Consider the following 25,612-nt stretch of genomic DNA (forward strand, 5'->3'; position numbering starts at 1 on the left):
AGCTCCTTTTCATTACTGCTTCTACAATGACTAAGGGAACGTGGAGCAAGCATGGTGACTCAGTTACTAGTTCTTAAAATGAGCCACCTCACTTCCACTCTCATTTTATTGGCCAAAGGTTGTTTGGCTGTGCCTAACTTCATAGAGTGTGTGGAAATGAGAATTGGAATAGTGATGGAATAGTGATAGAATTGGAATAGTGACTTTACATATATGCACACAATAAGTCTCAACTGCCTTATCTATAAAATGGGAATAAAACTCCCAGCCTCAGTTAGGCATTGTGAGTCTAATGAGAGAATGAATGTGAAGGTCTAGTCATACTCAAATAATAACAGCTGGAAAAAAAAAAAAGTATGGGTAAAAACGGTTTGAAAAAAGGGAGGCATTTATTCCTTTGGAGTTTCCTAGACAGCATGGCCTATTTGCCCAGAAAAAGGTGCTGTGCCTGGAACAGCTATATCTGAAGGTTTTGCTTTGCTTGTGATCCCAGGAGTCCCTGCTGCTCCAGGAACTCCTGCTTATGAAAGGCTTCCCCATTCTCTATGAGTCTCAGGGCTGAGCGGGGGTGTTCTCAGAGGCACCCCCAGGCTTTCTCTCCAAGCCTGTGCATTTCAAACACCGACCTAATGTTTTTGCTGCTGCTGCTGAGGCCCTGTGGAAATGGCATTTCTATTCCAAGAATCAGTTCCCATTCATCACCGTGAAGCGCGATACCTGGGGGGAAATGGTAACTGAGACTTTGTGGGTCTCCAAAGACAGGAATGTGTCTGCACGAGCTGAGTAATTAGAGCAGTTTTCTGCACACGTGCCTAATCTTTATTTAAGACATTTCACTTAGGTACACATCTAAGTTATTCAAAAGTCAGTTAGATTTGAGACATGTATGTCATCCAACAATCTCTCTTCTCTATTTTCGAATAGTTAAATAAGCACCAATAACCATAATTGCAAATATTTATTGGGACTATGTGCTAAGCAACTGTACTCTGCACCTTATTTGAAATAACCCATTTGATTTTCATAACAACACTATATTCTTTCTGGTACCTGACCTAAGAAACTCATATGACTCCCAAGTTGTTTCCACATGGGATTCTTAAATAATCTTTAAAAGGAAAGTGGTGAATCAATGAGAGTATTTGGCCTGTGAGACTAAGCAAATAATGGCAGCTAGCATGTATATAGAGCTTATTATGTGCCAGGCACTATCCTAAATGCCTCTCACGTATTAGCCTACTAATCGTCTCAGTAATCCATGCAACAGACATTATTATTGCCATTTTACAGTTGTGGTAAGTGAGGTTGGTCAAGATTACATAACTCTCTAGACATAAACATAGCCAACAGGTGGTAGAACCAGCACTTGAAACCAAATAGGCTCTTAACCACTATATCGTGCTGTCTCTTGGGACCTAGTAACCTCAATGTCTTTGAGCTACTGTGAGGACTGTCACATGGAAGATGATGACAGAAAGGCTGTTCACTTACTTTTAGATCAGCAGAAGCAGGACCAACGGTGTCAGCCACACAGGCAGATTTGGATTCCACCTAGGAAAGAACTGTCCTGCATTAGTGTTGCTCAAAGATCAGAGTTCCTGGTAGGTAGTAAGCTCCCCATCACCAGAAGTCCTCAACAGACTGGATGATGACCTCTCCCAGAGAGGCACAAGCGGAATCCTTCCTTGGGCTGTAGGTTGACCCAAAATGGCTCCTGTGATCTTTTGACACAATGATTTACTAACAGCTGTCAGGACATCTGAGTATGACAGGAAGTTTTTAAACGAATATATACTCTTCCTACTTAAAATTGGAAGCAGATGATGAAGCTACATTAGTGGCAAATACAAAGGCCCAGGATACTTTTCCAGAGCTCAGTAGTATCATCAAATTAAACTCAGAGCAAAGCTACTCTGACACATGGTAATGATGCAAATAATTGTTGTTACCTGGATGATCAATTAACCTAAGTTCACTTCATTGACTCTAAGCAGTATAATTTTCATTAGTCAAACATGCATTTTTATGTTTTTCTTTTCTAGCTTTATTAATCTACCTGACTTTTAAAGCAGTGCTGAATTGGGAAGTTTTTCTTGATGCGCTGTAGGGTTTGTAGGGTTTTATCTTTCTTGGAGAAGCCGTTAGAGGATGGGAAGCTTGGAGGTGGGGGATCACTCCTGGGTTGGATAGGAAGAGCCAGGCAAAGGCCAAGGACCTGCCTGGTGATCAGGAGCTATGGGTAGAGAAGACCTGACAGGAACATGGGTCAGAGCTTGGGAGTCTGGGAGGAGCAACCAAGCTCTCAGCAGAAACTACAGTGATCCCACAAAATGGCCCAGCCCCTGGGGACCAAAGTCCAGGGCAATGGTCAGAGGTGATAAAATAGGGCAAATGCAGGAGGAATGGTATGAATAATATGTGGCCCCTGCCTCAGCATCTGGGCCTTTGTCTGGATCCCCTGGGGGCAGGAGCCAGTTCCACATGGGTGGGCATAGGTTCTGGATACAAGGGCAAGAAATTGTAATGGATAAGCAAAAAGACCCAGTACAGGGGTCCCAGGAGCTCCTGGTAGTAAATCCAGACCAATGTTTGCAAGCAAACCTCCTCCCTCCCCAAGATCTTACCCCCATGGGGGTGGTGGTTGGGGGCACAGGGCCATGATTCCAGTCCCAGCACTGTCCCAACAGTGCATAGCTTTGGCAACATCCCTTCTTTTTAAAAAAAATTTTTTTTTCAACGTTTATTTATTTTTGGGACAGAGAGAGACAGAGCATGAATGGGGGAGGGGCAGAGAGAGAGGGAGACACAGAATCGGAAACAGGCTCCAGGCTCTGAGCCATCAGCCCAGAGCCCGATGCAGGGCTCGAACTCACGGACCGCAAGATCGTGACCTGGCTGAAGTCGGACGCTTCACCGACTGCGCCACCCAGGCGCCCCAACATCCCTTCTTTCTCAGGCCTCAGTTCTTCATCTCTACAGTGGGAGAATTGGTCCAGGCGTTCCCTAAGGACCTCCCAGTTCTAAATCATGATGGGAGTGGCTCTCAAACGTCTTCTTCCCCTTCTAAAGGGCTGTCAGGAAGATTAAACCAACCATGAGTCTTTTGCTCTTCTGCTTAAGAATTGAGGATTTCTATGAACTAGAGTTTTTGATGTGCAGTCCCAAGAGCAAACTGGTTCAAGAGGGAATAACAAGCTCTTTTGCCTTGGAAGCTCCTACAAGTAATGATGGATGTCCCGAAGGGATGGTACATCCAGAAAAGTGTCCCCAGCCCCCCAGCAGAAATCAATCTCCCCATCCCCTGAATGTCCAGCATCTCCCTAATAGCATTTTCTACCTAGTATTTTGAGCAACTGCTTATGGGTCGTATATCCACCAACTAGGTCCTAAGCCTCCTGAGCTCAGCAACCATGTACCTAGTAGGCTCTCGGGCAAGATTTGTGGTACAGCTGATGACTGGCTGGATGACTGGACATCTCTGATTTCAACCAAGTGTCCCACCTCATTTTGTTGGGAAGATCTACTAGGATCTGCACTGCTTAAATGCACAGAAGCCCTCCTACTCTGGCATTCCTGAAAATAGAAAAAATCCACATGGGTAGGAGGGGGGTGTGCTAGGTAGAAACTATCCAGGCATTCCCTGGAATGCAGACTCCTAGAAGCTTTGTTTCTTCCACCTGTGATCTTAATCCTGGTGACACTCCAGAGCAGACCCCTGGGGGTGGCACCTGGGCTGGCCTGGGGGCTTCCAAAAAAGGCTCCATGCCGTCTTCTTATGGTTGGAGGCCCAAGAGCTGGGGTTTGGTGATATTATGCTCTAAATAATAAAAAGTAATCATTGATGGTGAGTTTACATTTTGGCAAAGTCTGTGCTCAGCCTTTTACCTACTGAATCCTCGTCACAACTTTATGATGAGAGAACTATTGTCACTCCCAATTCTTAGAGAACTAAGACCCAAATCCATACAGCGAGTGATACTTTTCCTCTGGCACCTCACATGAATCCTTCTCATTCCTGTCTCAGCCTTGAGCGTCCCTTCCTCAGACCAGCCATCCAGATCACTCCTCAGTCAAGAGGTCCCCATGCTACCCCATCATTCTATATCCAAAGTCCTCAAAGTTGAGCATGTAACAGAGTCTCCCAGAAAGCTTAAGACATACATTGCTGGGCTCTACCCTAGAGGTTCTGATTCAGTTCTCCAGCAGGGCTGGCTCATGCCTAGGTAAACCAGCCCCAAATTTCTGATTGTGTGCAAAGGGGCTGTTCTGCCATGGTCCGGTCATGTATATCCTAGAAACTACCTGGAACCTAGAGAGGCCAAGAGGTCCGGTGAACAGTGGGGATAATGTTATAGTCACAGCCTTCAGTTTCTGACTACCCACATGTAGCAGGGCAGCTGAAAGCCCAGGAGGAACTGACCCAGCACAGCACCGGCCCATCTGGTACTTGGAGCTGTGTAGGCCCAGTCAGAGGGCCCCAGAGACCCAGGTATGACCAGAGAGGACAGCTGATGGCAATGGGACTGCTGGCTGCATGTTGAAGCATATAGCCTTGTAGATTCTCACTCCTGAAGAGGAAAGCACAGGAAGAAGAAAGCGGAGAGGAAGGACAGAAAGAGGATAATAGAAGCACATCGCGCACTGTGCTTCTCTTTGGCAAACTAAATGCTTATTGAAATTAAGATAAGCTTGACAGACTTTTGTTAGCAGTTTTGGGGCCTATCTGAGAATATCTTGCCTTGAGAGACTTCTATTAGAACTGACTCCACAACTAATAATGTAGTCTCTGTCACTTAACTCAAAAGTCCCTCCTGGACCCGCACAGTGAAGCGTTAAGGAAATGAAATCTTTTTTTTTTTTTTTTTTTTTTTTAACATATACAGCAAAGTTTGATTTGTTGAGAACATTTCTTCAACTGACAAGTTACAAGCCATGTCTGAGAGGCCCACTGGGAACTTTCAAATTTTGAGCAGCAGTTTCTAATCACTGACGATCATTAGCATTTTAGTGAATAGATTTTTGATAAGAAAAATCTTTGCTCTGTGGGTAGAAAAAAAAAACCTGACATTTGATAATGCAAACAGAGTAGCAATTTTAATTAGGCCTGCAGTCCTTCTTGGTGTGGCAAACATTGCACAAGATCCAGATGTTTTCCATCTTACAGGATGTGAACTTAAGGCTGTGTCAAGCCACTGGTGCCGGGCGCTTTGCTGATTGGATCTCCAGGGTGAACATAATAACCACTATTTACTGAGCACTTACTACATGCCAGATTTCTCTGCTGTTTCACATGCATGATCTCAATTGGTTCTCAAATCTATCTGATGAGATAACTTATTATTTTCATTCCCATTTTACAGGTGAGAAAACTAAAGACCAGAAAGGTTCACTAACCCAAAGTCACCCAGCTCATTATTGGTGGAGATACTAACCAAAGTCTGTGTGACTTAAGAATCTCCATGTTTACCCACTAAGCCATGCCTCCTCTCAGAGTCATGTGACCTCTCCCAGCCTCAGTCTGCTAGTCTGTGGGATGGGGGTGTGATCAGTCATATTTCCTTCACTGGACTCTGGCAGAACTCTGAGGAAGGGGTGGCTGTACTTAGAACATTTTTTCCTCTCAGGGAACTAGAACCTAACACTTTGTTTTTTCCATTGATCCTAGCCTTACCTTTTGGGGTCACCCAGAAGAACCCCGATTCTCTTTCCTGGTGATATTCAGAAATTTGTAATCGGCTCTTGCTGGGCCATTGGATAGATAGATGTTTAGCTTTTCAAGAAACCACAGAACACTTTTCAAAAGGAGCTGTACCATATTACACTCCAAACTGCAATGTGTATGAGTTAGAGCTGCTGTATATCCTCTCCAGCATCTGGTGTTTTAGCCATTCTAGGTGTGCAGTGCTATCTCACTGCAGTTGTGATTTGCATTTTCCCAATGACTAATGATGTTAAAAGACTTTCCGTGTATTTCTTAGTCACTTGTATATCTTCTTTTGTGAAGTGTGTTTTCGGACTTTGTCTTTTGTTCATTTTTTAAAAAAATTGTGCTGCTTGTCTTTATTATTGAGTTGTAGGGGTTTATGTATTCTGGGTACAAATCTTTTGTCAGGTAAATATGTTGTGAATATCTTCTCTCATTTTATGCTTTACCTATTTCTTTTTTTTTCTTTTTTTTTTTTTTTTTTTTTTTTTTTTTAGAAATAGAGAGCAGCACAAGTAGGGGAGAGGGGCAGAGGGAGAGAGAGAATCTTAAGCAGGCTCCATGCCCAGTGGCCCCTCACAGAGCCTGATATGGGGATTGATCTTACAACTGTGAGATCATGACCTGAGCCGAGATCAAGAGTTGGACACTTAACCACCGACTGAGCCACCCAGGCGCCCCCACGTATTTATTTTCTGAATGGTGGTTTTTCGATGAGCAGATGTTTTAATTTTAATCAAGTCAATTTTCTCACATTTTCCCCCTATGATTTAGACTCTGTGTACTTTCTAAGAAATCATTAGGTCACAAAGATATGCTTTCTGCTTTCAGTTTTACTTTTAGGTCTATAATCCATCTTAAGTTTATTTTTGTGTACGGTGTGACACAAGGTCAGAGTTCTTTGTTTTTCATATGGATATTCATTTGTCCCAGCACCATTTGTCAAAGACTTTTTCCTTTCCTCATTTAATTGTTTTGGCATCTTTGTTAAAAATCAAATGACAATAAATGTACGGACCTATCTCTGAACCTTCTATTCTGTTCCATGGATTTGTGTGTCTATCCTTTCACCAAAACCATACAGTTTTGATATTTTTAGCTTTATAGTAAATCTTAAAATCTGGTAGGTTAAGTCTTCTTATTTTGTAATTCATTTTCAAGGTTGTTTTGTCTATTATTGGTCCTTTGTCTTTCTGAATGTTAAAATCATCTTGAGTGGGCTTACAATGGATCTTTCAATCAATTTGAGGAAAATTGACATTATGATAATATTGAGTCTTACAATCCATGATTTTTTCATTCAATTTTTAATTTACTCAATTTATTTAGGTCTTTTTGATTCCTTTTGGTATTATTTTATAGTTTCACTATGGAATAATTTCACATCTTTTGTTAAATTTTTCCCTAAGTGTTTGATGCTTCTGAATGCTATTATAAATGGTATTTATTTTTAGTATAATTTTCTGATTGTTCATTTCTAATATATAGGTGTGCAGTTGATTTTTATATCAATTTTATATATTGTTACATCTTAAATTCACTTATTAGTTCTAGTAGTTTTCCTTCTTTCTTTGTAGGTTCCTTAGGATCTCCTATGTACACAGTCATGTCATCAACAAATAGAGACACATTTAGTTCTTTCTTTGCACTCTATATGCCTTTTATTTATTTTTCTTGTCTTATTGCATTAACTAAACATTTTCCCTTTAATGCATCTTAAGAAAATCTTGATTTTGGTAAAAGTCAGTCTTTGCACAGGTCTCAGTGTTTTTTGCCTTCATAAAAAAAATCACAAATAATCAGTTGCGAAAATCCCTTCTGCTCACAGGGGTAGTGTTTTTGCCAGACTTAAGAGCAAACTCAAGAACTTGGCTGTCCTTTTTCTTCTTGACATGGGATGAAATTTAACTTGCATAGTAGTTTTTAGAGCTGTTTGCCGAATGTTCCTAGTCTTTCCACTTTCTGGACACAAGATAGCACTGCACTTCTTTGGTAGCTCATGGTTAGGTGGAGCTGTGTGACTGGTTTCAGCCAATATGTGAGTGATGAAATGATATGTGTCATTTCTGCACCAGGGAATTGAACTACTACTAATCCAAGAGTCTCCAGAGCTCTCTTCTTCCTCTAGCACATTAACAAGTGAGCCAAAGCCCAGAATCTTATGTGAGTTTTGAATACAACCAGATCCCCAGTGCCCAGCACATAGTGTACATTCAAAAGAGGTACTTGCTTGCATTCAATTAAGCCAGAGTTCTCCCTTCAGCTTGTGCTTGGTAAAGTAGAAGCGTGGCATTTTCCTTCACTTTCCTGCACTACTTTCTTGCCTGCAAATGGGAATGGCAAAAACAACTTGTCCACGAGAATTGTTGGGAAAAATTGTGCTGATTACAGAATGTTTTGCAAAATGTAAAATCCTATCTAAGTGGCAATTTTCTCCATTGCTCTGCCAATTGTAATAAATAAATATTGTTTTTAAAGCTGGCTCCTGGCTTGCTTTCCAGTGACCATCCCATCAAACACTCTAACATGCCTAGGGTTATTGTCCACTCTGGATTTGCATGTGTGTGCATGGCATTTGTGTAATGCTGTTTACCGAGGAGTTGAGTAAGCCCATCTTGTAGCAATAAAACTTGAGAACAATGTCATACTCCATTGGAGAGGTGATGGGTCAGAACAACTCGCTCAGGACAACTGTGCTATATGCTCCCCAAGGGCACAGGAGCTTGTTTCAAGTCATTTCTGTAGCTCCGGTGTACCTGGATTAGGGGATGTCCTCTGTGGTTATTAAAAGTTTTCAGTTCTTTTCCCAGCTTGGATTGAGACCCTAGGTTCCTGGTTCATATTATAGCACCATGGGCAGAGTTCTAGAACTCCCATAAACTATGTAACTGCTGACCACATGGTAGGACCATGTTCACTGACCACCTACTATTGACCACATGCTAGGAACCATGAGGGATGTAAAGATTGCTGACATAGTCTCTGATCTCAATGAGCTTCCAGTTAGTAAGGGGCTAAGGGAGACGTTCATTCATCCATTCATTCGTTCACCTGTGCAGTCATTGATCCTACTAATACTAATTCCATAATATTGACTGATATTCCAGGTACCATTCTAGCTACAAAACAGAGTCTCAGCTCTCATAGGAGCATATATTCTAATAGGGGGATACAGACATTTATCAAATAATTACAGTAACAGATACTTTATTCTAAGCTGTGATAAGCACTGTTGAAGAAGACTTTAGAGTGCTGTAAGGACAAGAAAACAAGAGGAATAGACTTTGTCAGGGAGAATCAGCCAAGAAAGACTTCTCTGAGTAAGTGACCTTTGAGTTGAGATCTACAGGATGAATTAAGAGTTGCCCAGTCTGGGTGTTGGTGGGGGGGAGGGAAAAGCCAGGCAAAAGAAACACTACATTTAGTACAAGACAGACTATATGATGAGCTACAAAAGAGGGAGAGATAACATGCTAGAGGAGGTCCCAGAACAAGTTTAATTATTACTAGGGGAATGAGAAAGGCTGCCTACAAGAGGTCTTGCTTGGGCTGGGCCTGGAATGACAGGAAGGACTTTTGCAGGTGGAAGGAGAAAGTACAAGCAAAGGCCCAGAAATACAAAGAGTAGAGGGTGAAAAATCTAGGACAGACTGTGAAGAGTCTTTAATGCAGACTAAGGAGTCTGGTCCTTACCAACTGTTGGTGGTGGAGAGTCACTGAAGGTGTCAGAACAGGACAGTGATGTAATCAGAGTAATTGAGTGAGAGAGACTTCTTTGTCTCCCTGGAGACAACTTTGTCTGTAACCCGAAAGGATCTCAGAGCCCCTGGCCTCCCTGGAGCCCAGATACCCCCTTGGGGTTCCAGTGGTCAGCTCTCTCTCTGCCCACAAGGAGAAACCCCAAGGTCCTGAGGATACAGTGCAGGAGAGGCAGGGAGTGGGGGACACAGGGTCCTAAAGCTAGGACCTTCTTCCCTAGTGGCAACAGAATGTATTTATGAGCACTGTTTCCAAAGTGACTCAGAGCAGAGAGCTGTGTGTGTGCCAACCATTGTGTGAAACAGGCTGACATGAGAAAGGGCCTTGTATTAGTTTTAGGACTCTTTTATGTGCAAGGGAAAGAATCCCAATTCAATCTAAAACAAAGACTAAACAGAAGTAATTGAGCCATGGAACTGGGTACCTTCAGGGGATTGCCCTGGTTTCAAGTACAGCTGAATCCAGGGATTAAACCAAGTCATCAGGATTCTCTCTTTCTCCATCTCTTGGATTTGTTTCCATCTGTCTTTGCAGTTGGACTTCCTTTATGCAGGTGAAGAAAAGAGCTGTTGAAAGTCCTAGTCTTACACTTCAGCAGATAGAGGGAGTTTCTATGTCAGTACGTAAGTCCCAGGGAAGCACTCTGATTGGCCCTGATGAGTCACATGTGCATTTCTTGGACCAATCCCTGGTGCCACAGAGAGGAGGTACTATGGTTGGTACCATCCTGAGATTGACTGGCAACCCCAGCCAAATCACATACAATGGAGGAGAGCACAGCCCCAGTGAAAGCAAAGCTGAGCTAACAAAAATAACCCAGAGACATTATGGTTCTTTCCTCCGGTTGTCCACTGTAGAGCAAATCATAGGAGAGTATTTATATTCATCCTAGAAATCTGGGAGGCTGAATCATTTAAGGAGAGCATAATACTAATTATATATATTTAAATGAGATTTTGAAGACAGGTATAGTAAATAGTTTCCATATGACAAGATTAATTAAAGTTGTGGAGTTATTTTTTTTAATGTTTATTTATTTTTGAGAGAGAGAGAGAGAGAACATGAGCAGGGAGGGGCAGAGAGAGGGAGACAGAATCCCAAGCAGGCTCCATGCTGTCAGTGCAGAGCCTGATGCCGGGCTTGAACTCACAGCGCAGGGCCTGATGCAAGGCTCATATGCATGAATGCTGAGATCATGGCCTGAGCTGAAATCAAGAGCTGGATGCCCAACTGACTGAACCGCCCAGGCGCCCCTGTGGAGTTGTTTTCAGTAGGGTTTTAGTTGCTCCTCCAAGGGGTTTTGATGCAAAGGGTTTGATGGTGCTGTTATTTTGGGGGAGGAGCCTCAGAGGGAGTTCAGGTGACCTGGGCTCTGCCTCTGGGCCTGCGCACAGCTCACTTTGTGATTTTAGACAAGTCCTTTCCTCTCTCTGGACCTCAGTTTGCCCAGTTTTACAATGAGAGCCGTGGTGTCTGCTGGTATATCTCATGGATCTACCACAAAGCCATGGATCTGTCATAAAGCCCACTCCTGTACTATCCACTCTCTCTTAGTTAAATCACATTGCAGGAGAGACCTGTTGGTCCCACAAGCACAGGATGCCCCAACAAGGAGCACATGAATTCTGCCCCTGCCAGCTTCTATCTGAAGACGTAGAGAGGCTTGTGCTGGGATTAAGACTGAACCAAAGTTCAGTATTCCTGAAGTGCCTGGCCCTGGTCCTGGCCCCGCTGACAGGAGCTCACAAAGAGGGCATTTACCCAACTATGATTTCTAAGAAGCAGATACACAGAGTCATAGAGACTCTGGGCTAGAAGTTCCCACGAGGTCCCTGAGCCAAGACTGCTGTCCTATGCTGGAGGCTCCTCCCCAGTAGCCAGGAGAGTGCTCCTCCAGTTGCTGCTGCACACCTCCCATGACATGGGCACATTTCCATCTAGACCCCTCTGAAGTCCAATCTTCCCTGAAGCTTGCTATGAGTCTCAGTGGCAGAGGAGAGTATCCCAGTCACAGATTTGGGGGACAAAAAGCTCAGGATGTCCGGAGCACTGAGCAAGTACGTGGCAGGAGTAGGAGACGAGGGGCAAGAGAAGGCAGGCCTTGAAGACTAAAAAGGAAGGTGAATTCTGCCTCGAGGGCAAGGGGATACCTCTGGAGGACATTAGGTGAGAGAGAAAGTTGACCCTTCGGAAAGGCCTCTAAACTGTGGTTTGGAAGACATTGGGGCCAAGCTGGTGCCTCAACCCAAGAGAGATGATGGATGCCCACACTATGGAGTTGATAAGAGAAGACCCAAAGGCTGACTATGTGGCATTTGGTTACCCAGTAGTCATAGGATGGCACCCAAATCAGAGGACAGAAGCTGAGATACCATTGGCTGGGATGAAAACCCAGGGAGGCAGCTTTGAAGAAGGACTAAGTTCATTAGTAGACACAGGGCGTGTGAAATTCCTGGCTGGCCATCTGGAGGTTTCAGGGATCGTAGTGGAGGTAGGAGGTTCAGACCAACTTCTCAGATCCCAGAAGACCCCTGGAGGCCTCAGCAATGCCTTACCTACCCCGGACATCTGATAGAAAGATGGAGTCCAGTTCTAGCTGAGGGCCATCATTTCTGAACAGGGATTTCAGTGCCTTTCTTCCTTTGGGAAGGTTCTTGATCACAGAGTCCTGAAGGGCTCCTGACTCTCTGAGATCAAGGAGATCCTGCAGTTTCCCTTCCTCATGACTGCTCCAGGCCAGCTTGGAAGGTGGGTGGAGGTTGCAGGGGAGGGAGGGCAGGCAGGTGTGCAGGTGTGCAGGCTGCCCAGGGTGGAGGGGCAGGGCTTGCACCAATACAACCTGTGAGTGTGCGTTCCTGTTTTATTAAACATTCCTGGTGAAGTATTTCTCATCTGCAAGGGGCCACACCAGAGGATCTTAGCACTCACCTCTGCTTAAAAATGGAGACTAGTTCCTTGAGTCTGAATTTAAAGAAACTTCCTGTCAAAGCCATTTAAAAGGCTGAGGAACTGCTGAGAGGGGAGAAGATTGGATCAGAAGCCTGTAAAAATGAGTTTAAATAAAAGAAAAAAAGGAAACAAAATGATTATACAAGCAGTATGTATTTGTGAAATAGAAAGTGCAATGTGTATTGAAGAAAAGGAGAGTGTCCTTCCTGGCCTCCCTACTTTCCTTTAGGTGGTTGCTGGGGTGGGGGGGCGCTGGGTTCCCCACCTTTGGTCCTGGAGGTTTGGCCCAGTGAGGGGAGGGAGGGAGGCTGGGGGGCAGGCAGGGTTGGGAAGGCCACACCTCCTGGTGGGTGGCTTGAGCCCTGGATCTGTAGCCTGTGACGTCAGGCTCTGGCTGGACTGCCCCTCTCTGGCCTTGGCTGCTTCCTCCGGAAAATGGGGCGAGGTGCCCTTGGGGCCTCCAGCCAGGGGGCTGAGCTGATGGTGGGCATGAGGGAAGGGATCAGGGAGCTGGCTGGAAGCTGGTAATTAATAAATGAAATGCCCTGGGACTGCTGCCGAGCCGCCTCAGATGACATATCTGTCGCGGGCTCGGCAAACCATTAAATGACCATTTTCTGACAGAACGACTTCCCCGCTTGCCAGGACATATTTTCTCTTCTTGCCCTCTTTTCTCCTCCGCTCCCCTCCCCCATTTCTCCCTCACCCTGGACTCTGCCCTCCCTGCTGTGCCACTGTCCTGGATGTCTCTCTTTCTGTCTCCGCACGTGTCTCTGGCTATCTCTCCATCTCTCTGCCTCTCCCTGTATATGTGTGTCTCTGTGTGTCTGTCCTCCCCTAGTCTCTCAGTGTCTCTATCTCCCTCTATCTCTGTGTGTCTCTGTCTCTCCCCTGCCGCCCCCCACCACCCCCCCCTCCCCCCGCATCTCTTCTCTTTGTGGCTGCCTCTCTCTTTCTCAGGTCTCTGGCCCTCTCTTCTCCCAGGCTGCTCTCTCTCTCCCCTACCTCCCCTCTCTCTGCTTCTCCCCGTCTGTATAAGGTTTAACTACCCCCCACCCCCCCTTGTCTGGCTCAGCCTACCCCCTCCCTGCCTCCCCCCTCCCCGGCTGCCTGACGGCTCCAGTTCATTTCTGCCTGTTTAATTGGGCCCCGGATGAGTTTGGTCGACAGGGCCATTCATCATGTGGCCGCGGCTGGCGGCGGAGCCCGGGGGAGCGGGGCTGACAGCTCCGCCAGGCTGGGATGCGGCCTGCGTCGGGAAGTTCACATATTTGGGCATTAGTGCAGCTATTAGTTTAACAAGCTTCGTTTATCCTTGTCACTACCACTTCAGCTTCCCATGTAATCATTTGAAATGTAGATTACAGCCAGACAAATGGGACAGCGCAAGACGCGCAGGGTGGAGGGAGTGACACGCAGCTCGTTAGGGCCGCCTTCCCAGCCCCATCCCTTTCCAGGCAAGTCTTTGATTAGCTTAATATTCACATGATTTCAGTGGGAAGCGCCAGTCACCTGTGCCAAGCCCCCAGTGCTGGGCCGAGGTGCCCAGGGTGTATCTAGGTGAGGGTCCAGGTCCTGCCAGGATGGGGTTCCTCTGATTCAAAGACTACCCACGCTGCAAGGAAATGTGGGTGGCCAGGGCCTCAGAGTCTGCCCTCCCAAAGTGGTCTTCCAGGATGAGGTGGTTTCCAGACCCTGGCTGTGCCCTCCAGCTCTGATTTTGGCATCGTGGGCTATTGTCTTCTTGTGTGACCTGAACAAGGTCTGGCCTTCTCTGGGCCTTGTGTCCCCATCTGGAAAGTGAGGGTTCCAGATTGGATTGGGTGGGCCTGCTTTTCTCCATTCCCCTGCCAAGACTCCTCACCTTGGTTCTTTTGAACCCAGTTTCCAGTCATTACTATTCTTTACTCAGTAGATTTAGGGCTCCTTTCAAAATGTAAACCTGGCTCTGTCTGTGTCCTGCTCCGAAGGCCCTCATGGCCCTCAGAATGAAGGCTGAACCCCTTCCGAGGTCTTGGAGCAAAGGTGGGGAAAAGGAAGGCTTCGGTATCTCCTACTGCCCGCCCTCCAACTTGACCTCCTCTGTTTATGCACTTCAGTTCCCTGCAGGCCTGGAAGTTGTCAAATGCCCCGAGCCCTCTCTCAGCTCTGGGGTTTTGTGCATGCTGTTTTCTCTGCCAGAAATACCATGCTCCCTGTGCCCCCTTCCCCAACCCCTTTTCTCAATCCTCTTTCTTATCCTTCTCATTCTTAGTTTAGATGTTCCTTCCTCCAGGAAATCTTGTGCCCCGCCCTGGGGTCCTTCTGCCCAGTGCCTGCCCTATGTGCGTCTCAGACCCCTACCTACAATAGCACTTAGCACGTGCAGTCAAACTGTCTGCTTGTGTCCCCCACTGGACTGTGAATTCCATGAAGGCAGGGCCTGCCTAGCACAGGACCTGGCCCTGGAAGCTGAAAGAGTGGGTGGACCACCAGCAGCGCCGTGCCTGAGCAGCCTTGGACAGAGAGGCCCTCACACACCAACATTCCTCGTGCAGCAAGTTCATTATGCCTAGGCTCCTTCTTCCTGACCCCCCGTCCCCCATCCTGCTGACACTGCCCACCTCCCTCCACCCGCACGTACAGCTCCAGAAGGGTCAGAGTATGGTTTCCTGGGAGGACCTCCTGAATCAGTCAGGGTCCAGGAGAAAATGGTTGGCCCTCTCAAAGAGTTCAACCGAGGAGAGTTTACTGACGGGACTCTGCAGAGCTGTGAGCCGAGCTAGGGAAACCAGTATGGGATAGTGAGGCATCGGTGGGGAGCCATCACACTTTAAGGCCTGAAGGGCAAGGGCGAGGGAGTATTGTTGCCAGAAACTGGAGAAAGCAGGAGCCGTGGGACAGGGGCTGTAAGAAAATGTAAACTTTATAAAGCAGTCACCATAGAGTTGGGGTGAGGCAAGGAACAACTAGGGGTAAATCTTCTGACTCCTCACTCTTCTCTCCCTCTACTGTCTGTCTGGTGCTCCCAGAGGGCCAGGGGGCTCTGAGTGCTGTGGTCCACGGAGATTAACCTCCTGGGATACAGAGCAGGGAAGAGAATAAAAGAGGGGGATGGCCTGCTAGAGGTGGGGGTATGGGACAGATAAGAGAATACCCCGCATACCCCCCAACATTGCCACAGGCCAGCCCCTCTGCAGAGAGGCCAGAAGGGCCCTAAGCAGACTCGCCTCTGGAGAAAGTGGAGATATCCTCTACAGAGGGCTCCACAGGGCATGGACATGAGTGCCAGCTGCCTTATACATCATCCCTTCACTGGGACATCTCCCTGCTCAACCCAGCCAGGCCAGGGCAGTCCTAAACGGTTTCTTTTTTCACCTCTCCCCCTGCTGAGCAGCTTGTCTCTGTTTTCCTCCTGACACCTTCTGAATAATGACACCAGACCTTGAAGCCAACGAGTCGTGAATCAAAGTGGCTTCTCGATATCATAAAAGAGATGTTCTAAACCCCAAACATAAAGATCGTTTTATCTTTATTAATAGTTTAATGCATCTGAGAAAGCTATTTGACATTTTTTACACCTCCAACTCTTTCCTTCATGCATTGCTGGTCAGATTACACCAGGGTTCAGCCACTTAAATCCACTTAATAACTGACTAAATTCTACACTGAATTTACATTGAGCTACAAGCTGATTTGCAGATATAGGGGAAATTTCTAGCAAAAACAAACAAATAAACAAACAAAAAACCCTACACCAATGTCCTGACTCCAAAGTTGTAAATCTGCTTTAATAATGAAAAAGGAGTTAAAGTATTGGGATTGATGTCACATTTAATAGTACTTCCTGATGAAGACTCTGCAACACAAAGTGAAGAAACGTATCTCAATTAATAACTGGGAGTGAGTATTTTCTGCATCTATTTAATTAAATTATTGCACTTGCAAACACATAATGTGGAATTAATTAAAAACACATAGAATTTGGGAAATGGAGACTGATTCAACTCCTCCCAGTTGCTGTCAGACCCAGTACACATCAGTGCATGACACTGAGAGGAGAAAGGTTTGGTTACTAATGACATCTGAATTGGAATAACATCTAATTAATTGGCTAATTGTTTCTATCATACACACCGCCGCCACCACTGCCATTGCCACATCACAAAAACGTATTCAAACAATATGACTACACTTAATATGTACATGTACACACACTGGAGCCCAACACACACCTACAAACATACAACCCCACATGCTGGGCACTTACATGCAAATATTCTCTCATAGGAGATACACATGCGTAAATTTATATATCACACACAAATACTCCCAAGTAAAGGTTAGTGGAGAAGAGAGAAAAACCTATTCTCTGCTTCTCCCCACCTTCCCAGAAAGGAAAAAAAAATGTAACTGTCAGAAATGTGATAGGACTGTCGAAGACATATAGAAAAAGCTCAAACAAACCATGTAAGTTGTGAAACATAAATCCCAATTCTATTTGTTCTGCGACATTGTATAAACCACACATTTTTCAATAAGATAGAAAATTAAAATCCTCACCAGGTTCAGAATTGCTTGGGGAAGTTAGATAGAAAGCCTACTGTCCTGGCAAAAGGAGAAGCAACTGTTGGCTGGTCAAGTACTGAAGGATGCTTCAGGACCACGGACAGCAGGGCCTCCCTTCCTCCTCATTTTAGAGCCGCTATAAATGTGTTCACACACCCAGGGCTGTGATTGGCCAGACATTCCATAGGCATAGTCTCTACTTAAAAGATTAGTCAATTCCTTGATTCCTTCAATTTCTGGGGAGTCCTTGAGCATCTCTAATCTACACATAGCTCCTGGGGTGTGCCTTTTACTCCCCCAAATCTGTAGTCTGTCCTTTCCCACCCCTCCCCCACCCCACTGAAGTTCACTTGATTCATTTAAATGCTTTAGTTCCAAATGGCTTAACATCTTCCTCACAAGGAATTCTCCCCAATGACTATCAAATATTAAGTAAAGCCAGTTAACCCCACACCCTAGAGAATTGTATAATGTTACTATATTCTGTTCAGAGAAGTTTTATTTATCACATTTGGTTTCCCTTTCCCTAAGCCAATTTGTTACTCATGAAGAAATGTTTCAAGACTTCTTGAAAAGCTCATTGTTTTTAGTGTGTTTTCTGTGGAATGTCCCCAAGCCATTTGAAGACTAAATAATGACATCCTTTGGTTTGTTCTCATCCAAACATCATTCTTCCTCAAACAAGCTTCCTTGATCAGGCAGACAGGCTTCTCTTTGCAGGAGCCTCACTCCCCCCTCCCCATGGTTTGTCCCTCATGGACCTCCAAGCCACTATTTTTAATAGTTTCCCCCAGACACTTTCTGTTGACAAGCAGTCTGCTACCATGGCAGCCTGACCCTTCTTTGGCTTAGGGGTAATTTTCAATGACAGGTACCTCATTGTAGCCAGAGTTCTACAGTTTCATTCTTCACTTTCTTCCCAGCCCTTGGGTTGGTGCCAGTGTTGATTGAGATCTAGCTCATTGCCTAAGCAGGATCAAGTGCCTGGGGGCTTCAGCCCTTTTGTGGGATGGAGATTACCACAGGTAAGGCCAGACCCAGAGATCCCTCAGTCTCTTTGATCTCTCATCTTTGACTCTGAGTCCTTGTGGTCAATGCTTGGTCCCTTGCCTTTGATTCATTTAGAATCACAGACTCATTGTCACTTTGAGATGGAAGGGCTGGAGAGCATGTCATTAAACCTTATGTCCTCCACCCCATTGTGCATATGGAGAGCCTGAGCCCCAGGTAAGGACCTTCTGACAGGGGTGTGAGAAGAATAGGACAGGAAGATGCCATTTCTCTCAGTGGGAGTAGAGGGGGGGTCCCAGCCAGTCCCTCTTGAGTTTCTGAAGCAGAAACTCTGGGTCCTCTACCATCTTCATACAAGTCTGCCCTATCTCCCATCTTCCTTCAATTTAATTCAGTGAATGCTTATTCAGTATGGACTAGTTGAATAAAAAGGAAGGAATCTCTTCTCTGAACCAGGCAGTGTGCTACAGGCAATGGAGACAAGGTGGTGTGGCAAAAACTTCTGCTTATGTTCCAATATCCACTCTCTCCCCTTCCCATAGCAATAGAATTTGTAGCTGGACAAATAGGGCCACTCAGAATAAAGATCACATTCTCCAGTTTCCCTTGCAGCTAGATGTGGTCATGTGATTTAGTTGTGGCCAATGGGATATAGGCAGAAGTGTCAGGTACCAGCTTCCTGGAACCTTACTTAAGAGACAGCTAGTTCTCTTTTGTCTCCTTTATCCTGATCCCTGCAATCCTGATGCTGCCATCTTGGACCTTGGGGCTGAGGAACTAAAAGGAGGTCTCTGTGGGCCTCCTGCTGCCAAGTTGCCTTATCAGCCCTGATCACCAGCCTCCAGACTCCATATGTGACAGAGGGTAATCTTCTGCTTGTTTAAACCACTGTTATTCTGGGTTTTTCAGTCATTCATAGCTGATGTATTCTAATATGGGTAGTAAAATAAATACTTAAGGGTTTTTAATTTTTTTTTCTATTCTTTCTAGCTTTGCCAAGAAAACATTGGTCTCTTTCAAAAGGAAATTTTATTCCTGGGGGCTCAGTCAGTTAAGCGTCCGACTTTGGCTCAGGTCATGATCTCATGGTTTGTGAGTTGGAGCCCTGTGTCAGGCTCTGTGCTGAGAGCTCAGAGCCTGGAGCCTGCTTCAGATTCTGTGTCTCCCTCTCTCTCTCTCTGTCCCTCCCCTGCTTTCTCTCTCTCTCTCTCTCTCTCTCTCTCTCTCTCAGAAATAAGAAAACATTAAAAAATTTAAAGGAAATTTTATTAAGAAACTAGATTCTCTAACTAAAAATATTTTAAATAAAGCGATGTGGGGGCGCCTGGCTGGCTCAGTTGGTTGAGCATCTAACTCTTGATTTTGGCTCTGATCATGATCCCATGGTTGTGGGATCAAACCCCACATCAGGCTCCATGCTCAGCATGGAGTCTGATTAAGATTCTCTCTCTCCCACTCCCTCTGCCCAACTCATTCTCTCTCACTAAAAATAAAGGCAAAATTTTTAAAAAGAGATGTGTATAGGGGCGCCTGGGTGGCGCAGTCGGTTAAGCGTCCGACTTCAGCCAGGTCACGATCTCGCGGTCCGTGAGTTCGAGCCCCGCGTCGGGCTCTGGGCTGATGGCTCAGAGCCTGGAGCCTGTTTCCGATTCTGTGTCTCCCTCTCTCTCTGCCCCTCCCCCGTTCATGCTCTGTCTCTCTCTGTCCCAAAAATAAATAAAAACGTGGAAAAAAATTTTTTTAAAAAAAGAGATGTGTATATACATATGATGTCTATATATGCATAAATTATCTCTGGAAGAATAAAAAGAGACTGTAGTCATGGGAAAGAACTGGGGGCTTCAGAGGTGGGAATGAGACTTACTGCCTACTTTTTTGCTCTGGATTTTTTCACACAAGTATGTGTTATCTTTTTTTAGTGCAAAGACCTAAAAATGAATGAAATACCATTTTACACCTTGGAGGCCCCCAGTCCAGTCACTCTCAGAGGAACCTTTTCAATGTTGCCAAATGGACATCCATTCAGCTCCTCTTTCAGCCCACCTCCTCCCGGGACAGCTTAATCTCTCTGTGGAAAAGGAGGAAAACGACAAACACGCCAACCTCCGAACCTGTTTGCGCATCTGGGGAAGATAGAGGCCCCTCTTCCAGGGCTGTGGCAGCTACACCTGGTGAGCTGACACATCCTAACTGCTCAGCAAAGGTGATGATGACTGTTACCACATCCTGTGCCTGCTTGTCGTTCCTGGGTGTCCCACAGCATCTCACAGACACCACTTGCTCGTGCAACCATTGTCCTGATATGGTTTGCCTCCTCACTACCAGAGGGGGAGCTCCATGAGGGCAGGGTTCATATTCCATTCATCTCTGTCCCCAGCCCTGGTGCCCAGACCAGACCCTGGCATGGAGCAAAAATCAAGGAGCATTTATTGGCTGGAGGAAGGAGAAAACAAAAGGCAGTTCATTTTAAAAATGCAGACCCTGATGGTTCCCAGAAATTCCAGTTGATTCATGGTTTTTGACTGGAATTGTAGTTTTCCCTGGATTCAACATTCAGCTGAACCCAAGGAGTGCCAAGGTGAGGCATGTTAGGATAAGGGAACCCTGGAACTCTGCCCAAAGGTATCACACAGGGAGTACTTTTCTTAAGAGGAGTAACAAAATCCTCTTGGTGTGTCCATGAGGACTTCACTGTCTGTGGCTGGACCAGGGCACTGAGCACTCACAAACTCAGCCCACAGCCAGAGTGCAATGACTCTCAGAGACTCTGCTCTGGGGTCACAGAGCTTGGCTTCTTATCTTGACCCCACTGTTCACCAGCTGTATGAGCTGGGGCAAGATATCTGAGCTCTCCAGGCTTAGTTTCCTCACCTGTAAAAGTGAGGATCCTAACAATTGTACTTACCTCATAGGGTTAATGTAAGGATTTTAATGAGATAATACATGTGAAATCCATTTATTAAGGAGTCACAATTCTTTGAGGTATGACCATGGTTTACCTTTTCCCCCAGCTGCTCCAGCTGTGCTCTATGGAACTATCCCCTCCCCCACCTTTTCTGGTAGGGGAGCAGTCTCTTTAGTGACATCTTAGGCATATTTTAGAACTTTCTAGTAAGTTCGTTATTAGAACAGTTTCATTCTGGAATTTAACACTCAGTCCTGTTCTTTTTGGAACTTTAGTCTCAAACGTAACTCAATACTGATATTCTACCCTCATCCTCCCAAGTAGACAGCATCTTTATGTAGCTCCCATAACCTGCAGAGAAACTGTATTAGTTTTCTATTGCTGCATAACAACCCCAAACTCAGTGGCTTAAAACAACATAAATATATTATCTCACAGTTTCTGTGGGTCAGGAGTTTGGTCCTTTCCTTGAAGCCTCACCAGACTGAACTCAAATATTGGCTGGGGCTGCAATCTCATTTAAGGCTTGGGATCCTCTTCCAAGTTCACTGATTATTGACAGAATTTGGTTCCTTGTGGTTATGCAACCGATGCCCTCAGCTCCTAGAGGCTGCCCACCATTCCCTGCCACATGGCCCTCTCCACAACATGACACTCTGCTTCTTCAAGGCCAAAAGTAGGGCATCTGCTTCTCTGACATCTAGATACTCTTAAAGAAATCACCTGCTTATGTCAGGCCCACCAGGGTAATCTCCCCTTTGGTTAACTTAAAGTCCACTGATTAGGGACTTTAATAACATCTGTAGACTCTCCTCACCTTTACCATAATTTGGAAAGCCTGTGTGCCTCCCCTCCCTGACTCCTGGATGTGGGAGATCTGACTCTGCTTCTCCTTCCTCCAGCCCCACCAAAGATGGTCATCACACACCACATGACACAGCCTCCAGCTGACAGCCTTCAGATGTCCCCTCACCAGGGAGAGGCTCTTTGGGGCAGGGTTCCAGTAAGGCGTTGTAAAGGTGACAAGTAACTATAGTGCCCCCACCACCCATAAGGCTTACCCATATTTTTGTCTGGTTTTCTTTCCCCTTCTTCAGTAAACACAGGCACAGGTCACCAAATCTTCAGGCCATACAAGGAGTGAAATTCCAGTCTTCGTTTCTTGAAAATACCTCCAAACTTCCAAGGGATGCTCTTAAAACCACTTTCCCTTGGCTTTGGAGATAGGAAGCAGCAGTTCTGCCCCAGGACACCTGAACCTGCATTTTGCCTAAGCTGGCCACCTGTTTCTGTCTCAGTCTTCTTATATTTGTACTGGAGGGATGAAGGTAGGAGGATGTTACTGATAGTCATTCTTTTTTTTTTTTTTTTTTCAACGTTTATTTATTTTTGGGACAGAGAGAGACAAAGCATGAACGGGGGAGGGGCAGAGAGAGAGGGAGACACAGAATCGGAAACAGGCTCCAGGCTCTGAGCCATCAGCCCAGAGCCCGACGCGGGGCTCGAACTCACGGACCGCGAGATCGTGACCTGGCTGAAGTCGGACGCTTAACCGACTGCGCCACCCAGGCGCCCCTGATAGTCATTCTTTAAATTGTCATCTCTCAGGTAGCACTGTAGAAGGTGACTGGACCCAACTGGTAGAGGCTCCAAGAACTTTGGGTTTCAACTTTGGGTCTTGGCTGTGCAATGTGGGGACAACAGGAAAAATTCTACTAAGTCTCAGCACCTGATAAACAGTGCTTAATAAGTGCTAATGGGTATTATTGATCAGAGCTCAACTCGAAGAGTCTTGCATTGAGAAGCAGGGTGGACCAGGAGTCAGAGTGGACCAGGAGCAAAGCTGCAGATGACAAGCGGTGGGACTCCTTCAGTACCTGCAGGCCAGGAATACACTTGTTCTCCAAACCTGGTGTCAGTTGGAGTCCAGGCGAGGGTAGGGCAAAGGTGAGGAGCGGAGAGGGCAGGACATATTCATGCCATTCTTTTGCTTCAGGCTGTTCGTCCTTCACTGCCTCAGAGGTGGCAGGAAAGAGCTGGGTGAAGCTGAGATTGAAATGCTCTGGAATTCGTGGTGTCATGAAGATACAGCCTGGCTAACTATCCCGAGACCCATTTCCTCTTTTTCTTCAGCACACAGGTAGACTGCATTTCTCAGCCTCTCTTGCAGTTGGGCCTGGCCACAAGACAGAGTTGTGGCCAATAACATGTGAGTGAAGATGTCTCCCATTTCCAGCCCTGCCCGTGGAAATCTTCCAAGGCATGATACTCCAGATGCTTATCTTTTTTGCAGCCTTGATGCAGACAAACAACTTTGGAGGCTACACATAAAGATGGCAGAGCCAAAAGATACAAGGGACCTCGATCCCTGAGTCACTTTGTGGAAGGCTGCCTCCCTACCAGGAACACCCACATTTAACCATCATGTAAGTGAAAGGTGTATGCTTTTGTGTGGAGACATTTCAGTTATAGGGTATGTTTGTTGCATCAGCTGGCACTGCTTTATCGGACACACGAGTTCACAGAGCAAATGAGAAAATTAGCCTGCATCCACACTGTCCACACTGTAAGAATTTCTACGAGTTTCAGGAATGTATCTGCCATGCTCTACAAAGTATGCACAATGTTTTAATTCCACTTCACAGAAAGGTTTTCTTTCCAAACCCTCTTCAGGGGCCTTCCCTATTAAAAAGTCCCATTTATAGAAACTACTACTTAGCATTTTTGGAACTTGTTATCCTATTCAGCAGAGTCTAAGTCAGGAGGCTTTGAACTCGGACAATTACTGCTCTTGATTAACAACAAGAACTGATGAGTTGGCCTTTCCAGTGTGCTAAGCAAACTCAGCCAAGCAGAAAATATCACTGAAGGGGAAACAATGGGAAGTGATTTTCTTGGTTACATTATGAGCCGTTGTGATATTTACACATGTTTGTGGATAATGTGGGAAACTCTGCTGCTTGCGTGCCCTTGCAGATGACACTGTTGGGCTTGAAAACACCATGTTTCCCACTTGATCTGGGCTGCAGATGTCATCCTGCAGGCAGCCAGCCTAGTGGAAAAACCACAGACCTGGGAGTGGGCAGGTGTGGGTGCAGGATACCTGAACCGCGTCTTTGGAGCACCTGTTCCTCCAGGTGTCCCTGGGGCCAGCACCCAGGCCTGGAGCCTCATATTGTCAGACAGCCCAGTGGCAGCATAAGTGTCCATTTCTTTATACCCTTGACACAACTGGGTATTTTAATTTTTTTTTAATGTTTGTTTATTTTTGAGAGAGAGAGACAGACAGACAGACAGAATGTGAGTGGGGGAGGAGCAGAGAGAGGGAGACACAGAATCCAAAGCAGGCTCCAGGCTCTGAGCTGTCAGCACAGAGCCTGATGCGGGGCTCGAACCCGTCAACTGCGAGATCATGACCTGAGCCGAAGTCAGACGCCCAACCTACTGAGCCACCCAGGCACCCCAACAGAACTGGGTATTTTAAAAGAGATCTTTGTGAAGTTGAGTCATGTTGCTTTTAATCCCAGATTGCACATTTACTTATATTTAATATGTCTGCATTTGTGAGTGATCTATGTAAGTCCTTTATCCATTTCTCCTTTGGGGATAGTAGTAGTTTTCATATCATTGCATACAAAATTTTCATTTATTAAGGGCATTGCACCTCTTCATGTTACTTAGGTTTATTTTTCCAAGTTATTTGTCCTTTTTTTGTTCATTTTTTGTGCATTTAAAGTTAAAAAAATTAAGTAGCCAAAATTCTATTTTTTCCATCTTTTTAAGCTTCTAAAGTCACATTTCATAAGGAAGTTTAAGATATATTCATCTATAAACCCTAATAGATTTATTTTAAATATTTAAAACGTAACTGGTTAGGGACCCCTGGCTGGCTCAGTCAGTAGGGTATGTGACTCTTGATCTCAGAGTCGTGAGTTTCAAGTCTATTTAAAGAAAAAAAAAAAGTAACCCTTCAATCCACCAGGGGCTTATTTGAGTGGAAGATGTGAAGTAAAGATCTTCCTAGGGCTTCAGTAGGTTCCTTGATAGTTCATTTCTGCATTCTACCTTTGTCTCAGTCTGCTCCAAGTCCTATAACAAAAATACCACAGATTATGTGGCTTAAACAACAAACATTTATTTCTTGCAGTGTGGGAGGCTGGGGATCCAAGATCAAGGCATCAGCAGATTTGGTATCTGGTGAGGGCCTCTTTCCTATGTCCATAAATGGTGGGAGGGATGAGGGAGCTCTCCAGGGTCTCTTTAAAAGAGCACTAATCCCATTCATGAGGGCTCCACCCTCATGACCTAATGACCTCCAAAAGTTCTCTTCTACTAATACCATCATACTGGGGATTAAGTTTCAATATAGGAATTTTGCCTGGACACAAACGTTCAGTCTGCAGCAACCCTCCTCCTGAGTTTGGTAGTGAGCCTGGCTCAAAGAAGCTTCCGCCTAGAGTTTAACCTTTGGGTGTAAAAATCTGGCTTCCTTACAAGTGAGGAAAGAGGTTGGCAAACTCACACTGGTCATTTAGAAAAAAATTTTGCACAGCACATGTATTCCTCACATCTTCAAAATAAATGTTATGAGATTTATACCCATTGTGCAGAAGAAAAAAACCAAGGCTCCTAGAAGTGAGGAGACTGCTCATACCAGCAAACTGACTCCCAAGATCTAGAGCTGAGACCCAGCCCAGGCACTTAGGAGCCTTTATCGTTCTGCCTTTTTCACAGCC

At 45.5% G+C, this 25,612-nt stretch overlaps 1 long non-coding RNA gene across 2 annotated transcripts in view; it reads left to right on the forward strand.

Moving 5' to 3' along the window:
- LOC123593359 overlaps positions 1 to 23,587 on the forward strand; it is an 80,518-nt gene extending 56,931 nt beyond the window's left edge. The window contains exons 4-6 of one of the 2 annotated variants that reach the window (XR_006710280.1): positions 19,891 to 20,174; positions 21,974 to 22,204; positions 22,873 to 23,587. This is a non-coding gene — a long non-coding RNA (uncharacterized LOC123593359). Of the gene's footprint in view, positions 1 to 19,890; positions 20,550 to 21,973; positions 22,205 to 22,872 lie in introns of both variants that reach the window. The other variant, XR_006710281.1, reaches the window with a different exon arrangement.
- Positions 23,588 to 25,612: the final 2,025 nt, after the last annotated feature.

This window comes from Leopardus geoffroyi, chromosome D4, assembly GCF_018350155.1.
Source record: "Leopardus geoffroyi isolate Oge1 chromosome D4, O.geoffroyi_Oge1_pat1.0, whole genome shotgun sequence".
NCBI lineage: Eukaryota > Metazoa > Chordata > Mammalia > Carnivora > Felidae > Leopardus > Leopardus geoffroyi.